This window comes from Tenrec ecaudatus, chromosome 15 (assembly GCF_050624435.1).
Source record: "Tenrec ecaudatus isolate mTenEca1 chromosome 15, mTenEca1.hap1, whole genome shotgun sequence".
Taxonomy (NCBI): domain Eukaryota; kingdom Metazoa; phylum Chordata; class Mammalia; order Afrosoricida; family Tenrecidae; genus Tenrec; species Tenrec ecaudatus.
In genome coordinates, this window is record NC_134544.1 from 101,597,045 (window position 1) to 101,604,506 (window position 7,462).

A 7,462-nucleotide genomic window follows, 5' to 3' on the forward strand; every position below is an offset into this window, starting at 1 on the left:
GCTGCTCAGGAGAAAGACTGGACTTTCTATTCCTGTAAACCGTTACAGTCTTGGAAACTCACAGGGCGGTCGCTATGAGTCAGCACTGACTTAATGCTAGTGGTTTTGGTTTGGCTAAAGGAACAAACAAATCTTTCTTGGAGTAGTACATCCAGAATATTCCTTAGAAACAAGGATGATGGTACTTCATCTCACATTTTTGAACTTGATATCAAGAGACCCCAGTACTTGGAAAAGGGTATCATACTTGGCAAAGTAGAGGACAGTCAAACAGAATAAGGCCCATGAGGAGATGGAATGACACAATAGCTTCAATAACGGGCTCAGAGTTATGAACCATAATGAAAATGACTCAATATTGTATGTTGGTTTGTTCTTTTGCGTATAGGGTTGTTATGAGTTTGAAATGAATGAACTTAGCTAACCCCCCAAAAAAACAAAACAAAAAGCACATATTTAAGAGTGAGAGGGGTGGGGGTTAGCCTGTCAATTAGGCAGCAGCTTGATGACCTCTTTGGAGGCACTAAGGAGACAAATAGCTCACTGGGGGTGGGACCCCCGCCCTCTCCCCATCGCTAGACATCGCTTTTGACAAGCCACATGGAGAAAGGCTGATGGAGCCAGAGCCCTGGGAGTTATAGGAGCCATGTGGAGACCCCTGCCAGCGCTGCGGTGCTTCTACAGCCACTGGATTTACAAGGCTTTTCACCCATTGGCCTGTGATCTTCCTGCATCCATCATTACTTGACTGTGTGAGTGTAACAAGGAATTTATGGACTAGTATTGCACATCTGGGCTAATATTGGGCTTATGGACTTGATCTGGACTGGGCTCGGATGTTTTCTTAGTACCCAATTGTTCTTGTATGTAAAGCTTTTTTTCTTATACACGTGAGTGTCTATGAATTTGTTTCTCTAGTCTACCTAGACTAACAAATATGCTGAAACCAATATCTATTGCTACTTATATCCTGGAAAACTATGGTTACACAAATTCATACAAAGTTCTCACACAGGATATTCATACAAAGTTCTCACACAGGAGTTTCATACAAGGATTGCATATGAATGAGACAAATAAGAATTGAAGAGGGACTGAGAATATTGAAGCACATGATGACCTCCCTTTCATGGTTCTGAATTTTACTAGTTAAACTAACGGAATACAAGCTCAATGATTATACTACCAGTATCATCACCTACTTGTGTTCTCCTAAAGGCAGGCCGGCAGTTATTCACAAGACACTTGAAGGGGCTGAACTTAGAAATCATCCCAGATTTGTGGTCTCTGGATTAACAGACTAAATAAAATGTGGGCTTCTGTGATATCTTCAAAAGTGCCATCAAGCTGTATCTAAAGATGGATAAAAAACAATGAGCATGTGAAGTGATATGTTCCTGAATGAAGAGATAGAAAAGGAAGTTAGTGGTGTCCCTTTTAAAATAAGTAATAATATCTTCAAAAAGACCTGTTGCAGAATTCTCATTGAAAATTAAGAGATGTTTTTTTTTTAATCATTTTCTAGGGGGCTCGTACAATTCTTATCACAAACCTATCATGGATAATGGAGCAATGGTAGTACAGTGAGCTAACTCCTGGGTCAGTACTTTGAAAGTATCAGTCATTTCACTGGAGAAAGACAAAGTTTCTATGCCCATACATAGTTACAGTGCAAGAAACCTCTGGGGCAGCTCTACCCACAACTTTAAAGTTACTCTGTGTTGGAATCATTTCTATGGCAATGAGTTTGTATCTTTTGTTTTTGGTCTCTTGGAAGAAGTACAGGACAAATGCTATTAAAAAGCAAAGATGGTGTTTGCTTCGGCAACACATGTGCTATAATTGGAACGATACAGAGAAGATTAGCATGGCCCCTGCACAAGGATGACACACAAATTCGTGAAGCATTCCATATTAAAAAAAAAAAGTAAAGATGATGAGGTATCAACCTCAATACATGGGATATGTTATGAATGGGATCCTCTGAAGAGACACAATTATTTGTTTTTTAAAAAAAGTTCAAGCAAAATAAACCACCTTCAGTGGCTGTGTTTTTAATAATAGCACAATAATTGTGTTAATTATGTAAGGCTAGGTAAAGATACTGCAAGCCTAGGAAGGATTTCATCTGTTGTAGAAAGGGACATTACCAGTGAGGAATGTTTCTTCAGGGCTTTTTATCAACATAAACAAATATAAGGAATAGGAATTCTCATTTATTGACCAACTGGACACATTTCAAACAGACTCATTCTTTTGATGAAGCCATGAGAAGATATGTCCAACAGTGTAGGAGCCAAATCTGCCATCTTAAAAAATCTAAAGAAAATATGTCACTGCCTGATGGAATAAAGAAAACTGTAGTGAAGAAGCAATGGTGACTCTAGATGAGCTAAGAATTCATGTCCTCTGGTAGACCTTTATATCTGGACTCTACTCAGGAAGTTTATTACACATTTCAAAAAACCAAGGCCCAAACTGGGATGCTGATACCTTATGTAACAAGCCTCAAGGCACATAAGGAAGACCATCACAGTTATCCAGTGCTTGGAACCACATATGCATTTGATAGCAATAGACAGCTTCAGAAAGCTCCATCCATTGTGCCCCGCCCATCACACTTTTACCTTATAATCTAACCTCAGGTTTCCAGCGATCACTACCTGACCTTGCTTTGTATAATGCAAATACCCTAGGTTTCTGTAGTACTCACCATTTTGTAGTCAAGCTTCTGGAATAAAAATCAATGCACTCTCTAAATAAAAAGCAGAGACACTAGGACATTTGCAGTCAGGTGAATAGATTTGGTTCACAACCATTCAGAAGTTCAAATCCTTGTGATGCTTAAGTGTGCAAGACAGCAGTCCCAGGCTTCTGGCTCCCTAGACTGGCCTGCATTTTGGTATGTGTGGCAAATCTGCAACCTGAAAGAGAAGAGGAGTGATCACTTAGGTATGTCAGGTTGTTGGCCTGCACTTCTTGCCCTAAGGAGTGCCCACCCTGTGCCCCTGAGCTGAAGATTAGGATTCAACCTGAGGTATTTGTTTTAATGACAGAGCCCACGCTATGCTAATAGAGTCCATTCTTCTCTTCGTCAGGTCCCCTTCATTGACATTCATGTAATGGAAGCAGGTATCTCCTAGTCTCAGAGGATGAATGGATTCCAGGTCTTCCTGAAAGGCAATTAGACCCTGGATTACTGTATAGCCTTGGGAGTTCAATGCTTAAGTTGAGCGTTGGCCTAGGTTTTGAAAGGTTGACTTCATAGAGGAACCCACACACTTTAATTTGTTATCAAAATAGGTGAATTTTCAGGAAGAATCTGTTTTCAAGCCAAAGTCAATAAACTCAATGCTACAATATTCTTATGCTAGTTTTATTGCTATAAAAACATTTACAATGTACTTTAAAAATTTACAGAATTATGAGGTGTGATCAATTATTTCAGTGCTGATACTATCTGTGTACCTTTCTACCAACAGTTTCTTCCCCTTTACATGTTTTTATCCTTTTCCCTGATTATCTCACTATAACACCCACATCTCACCCATAGTTTTGGATTTCTAGGGAGAGATAAAAAGCTAGTATCTTGGCACCACTTGTGAAACTTGCTCGACCAGGAGCCTGGAGGGGTAGGAACACAAAATGAATGTGACGGGAAGAGGCTAAGCTGTGATAAAGTAGGGAGACATTAGCCTGATGTGGCTAGTCGGATATCCTAGATTGATGTCATTGGCATTGCCCTTTTCAACCCCCCGAGAGTTTCTTAGTCAGGGAGTTGTGAAGTGGCAGTTATTTGACAGGGGTGTATGTTTGTGCCCCTATAAAACTAACATGCAAGTCAGGCTACTAGAAAAATACACAATTTATCTTTGACTCTGTCATGCCCAGTCGTCATAAATATCTGGAATATAAGGCTCACCATTCCCCTAGGTCTTAAGTCCAGGTTTCAATCTCAGAGCTCTGAGGCAGGCTGGTTAAAGAACAAGGTTGGACCTACTTGATCAGCATTCTTTCTTTTTAAAAAAATCATTTTATTAGGGGCTCATACAACTCTTATCACAATCCAGTCATACATCAATTGTGTAAAGCACATTTGTACATTCATTGCCCTCATTATTCTCAAAATATTTGCTTTCCACCCAAGCCCCTGCCATCAGGTCCTCATTTTTCCCACCCTCTCCACTGGCCCCTCCCTCACGAACCCTTGATAATTTATAAATTATTATTTTGTCATATCTTGCTTTGTCCCACGTCTCCCTTCATCCACTTTTCGGTGGTCTGGTCCCCAGGGAGGAGGCCACATGTAGATCCTTGAAATCAGTTCCTCCTTCCAACCCACCCTCCCAAAGTCCTCCCGGTATCACCACTCACCCCACAGGTCCCTAGGGGATCATTGACCTGGATTCCCTATGTTTCCAGTTCCCATGTGTACCAGTGTACATCACCTGGTCTAGCCAGACTTGCAAGCCCATTTGTAGGCCACTGGATATCCCCTTACAGAAGGGTCTTGGAGAGGAGACAAACCAGTCAGGGTACGATGTAGAAACGATGAAAACTACAACTTTCCTCTAGTTCCAAAAAGCTCCCACCCTCCCCCTGCCCACACACACACTGTCATGGTCTGAATCCTACCTTGATCAACATTCTTAATCTAAGCTTGAGTAATTTTAAGTCCTTCCAGAAAAAGTTACTTTGTGAAAAAAAATCCCCCCAAAACACCCCAAATGGTGATAGTAACAGTCAAGAGAACTACAGCTACATTACATTGGATGAAACAGGGGAATAACACCTCTTTACAGTGCTGGAAATATATTACATTGAGGAAGAAAGCTAATAGTGCCTGGCTATAAAAATACATAGCATCGGGGATCTTAAAGGCTCAAAGATAAACAAGTGGCCGTCTAGTTCAGAAACAACACAAGCCCTCATGGAAGAAACACATCAGCCTGTGTGACCACAAGCTGTCACAGGGATCAGGTATCAAGCAAGCATCAAGGAACAAAAAATCATATCATTGTAAATGTGAGTGAGTGCAGAGGGGACTCTCAATGCCCATCAGTAGCCAATTGGACACACCTTACTGAAGGGTTATGGGGAAGAGATGAGCCAGTCAGGGTACAGGGTAGCAACGATGAAACATATAACTTTCCTCTAGTTCTTAAATGCTTCCTCCCTTCCACTATTATGATCCCAATTCTACCTTACAAATCTGGCTAGACCAAAGGATGTACATTGGTATAGATACCAACTGGAAACACAGGGAATCCAGGACAGATGACTCCTGCAGGACCAGTAGTGAGAGTGGCGATGCCTGGAGTGTGGAGGGAATGTGAGGTAGAAAGGGGGAACTGATTACAAGAATCTACGTATAGTCTCCTCCCTAGGGGATGGACAGCAGAGAAGAGGGCGGGGGTGGGGGGAGACAACAGACAGTAAAACATATGACAAAATAATAATTTATAAATTATGAAAGATTCATGAGGTAAGGGGGAATGGGGAGGGAGGGGGAAAATGAGCAGCCAATATTAAGGGCTCAAGTAGAAGGCAAGTGTTTTGAGGATGATGGTGGCAACAAATGCACATATGTGCTTGACACAATGGATGTATGTATGGGTTGTGATAATAATTGTACGAGCCCCCAATAAAATGATTTTTAAAAAGATATTACCTTGAGAATTGGGTTCACTTGACTAAAACATGCTATTGTCAATGGCTTCCTCTGCATGCGAAAGATGGGCACTGAATTAGGCAGGCAGAAGAATAATCAATGTAGTTGAGTTGTATTTCTGGCCAAGAACACCCCAAGTACCATGAATAGCGATGGTACAAACAAGTCTGTCTTGGCAGAAGTAATATCAGATAAGCAATTTCAGAGGGCTACTTAGCGGTAAAGATGGTGAAAGTTCGTATTAGATACTTTGGACAAGTTATCAAGAGAACAGTCCCTGGAGTAGGATGTTAAGTTGGATAAAGTGGAGGGGCAGTGAAAAATAGGAATCCCTCTATTGATTGGATTAACAAAGTGACTGCAAAAATGGGTTCATCCTAAATTGTGAGGTTGGCACAGGAGAGTGTAGTGCTTTGTTCTGTTGTTCACTCAGTGCCTGTGAGATGGAACTGACTCAATGACAGCTAATATGACAACAGCCCCAGAAACCACAAATAAACACCCAAGGCCTGCATAAAGACATGCTAGTGTGCTAGTTATTTTTACAAAGTTATTATTTCTCTTATTAAAAATGGGAAGAAGTTTCTTTAGTTAAAAAAAAGGAACAAACAAGGTGACAAGAAAATCAGTGAGGACTTCCTACCCCTCAATATACCATTCTTTTGGAGGCGAGCTGAAGCAATTCTCTAAGCTCCACACGGGCCGCCATATGGCAGAGTATTTTCATGAATGTGGGCTCTAGGGTAAGGACAGCACACAGTCATCGGTCGTAAGTGACATTTTGTCTTTCAAGGGAAGTGTAAATCATATAGGCCTCTACATTGAGGGGTCAGCTGGAGGATCAAAGGATCCAGCAGAACAAGGAACTAATGAGAGTTGAGTGGGTTTCAGGCTGCTTTAAAGGTCGATGGGCAATTAAATCAAAATAAAATTTCATGAGACCCTTCCAGACTAACTGTAAGATAGATGAAAATTAAAGATTCTGGCATCTAGAGACTACATTATTCGCATAGGATGAATAAACATTTTTTCCTTGTTTTTTTTTGTTTGTTTAAGTACAAGTTATTGGGTTCACACATAACAATAGTTTTGAAAGAACACTTACTAATACTTTCTAGGAGACCAGAAATAACCTGTTATCAATGTTCCTGTTGCCCTCACCTGAGACCGCAGGCTGCTCCTGCTGCAAAAGGTGGATGGACTGGCATCAGGTGGGGATTAGTCATTTTTCTCACCACTATATGGGAGCTCGACCAGGAGTCCCATTCCGGCAACTGGCTGGAGATGCTCCGATGTGTACATGCGCCTTGGGCACCTCCATTAGGAGCCTTGTCCCCTTCCACTGGGACCGAGTGGGGACTTATTTTTCTTGTCGCCACTTGGGAGGTCAACTGGAAGGCCCTGTTAAGGCAGCAATAGATCACAGGGAGGGAGCTGCCCTGCTCCATAGGAAACCCTGACCAAAAGCAGATTGTCTACCAATGTTCTAGCACCAGGATCACCACTAACACGAGGTGTGTGACAGGCAGGTGAGGGGGCTGCTACCGTTTTGGTCCCAGCGCATAGTGGGGACTGGCATCCACAGACAGCCATAGCCCAGGCCAGCAGAGTTGGAGGTTATCCAAGCCCAATGGAGGCTCCCTGGCCGTGTCCTATCCTCCCTGCAGTTTAAGAGTCTGTCTTAATCCCAGAGAAGGCAGCTTCGTCCCATTGGCTCCTCAACTAAGCACACACACCCAATGAAAACCTGCAGTTCCTCTTTTTCTGAGCAGGGTTACCATGGTAACAACA

The 7,462-nt window shown here is 42.0% G+C and overlaps 1 non-coding gene across 1 annotated transcript; it reads left to right on the forward strand.

The window, feature by feature from the left end:
- Positions 1–1,812: 1,812 nt before the first annotated feature.
- On the forward strand, positions 1,813–1,919 carry LOC142428330 (U6 spliceosomal RNA). The gene has a single exon (XR_012780252.1). It is a non-coding gene; the product is annotated as a U6 spliceosomal RNA (small nuclear RNA).
- The last annotated feature ends 5,543 nt before the right edge of the window (positions 1,920–7,462 follow it).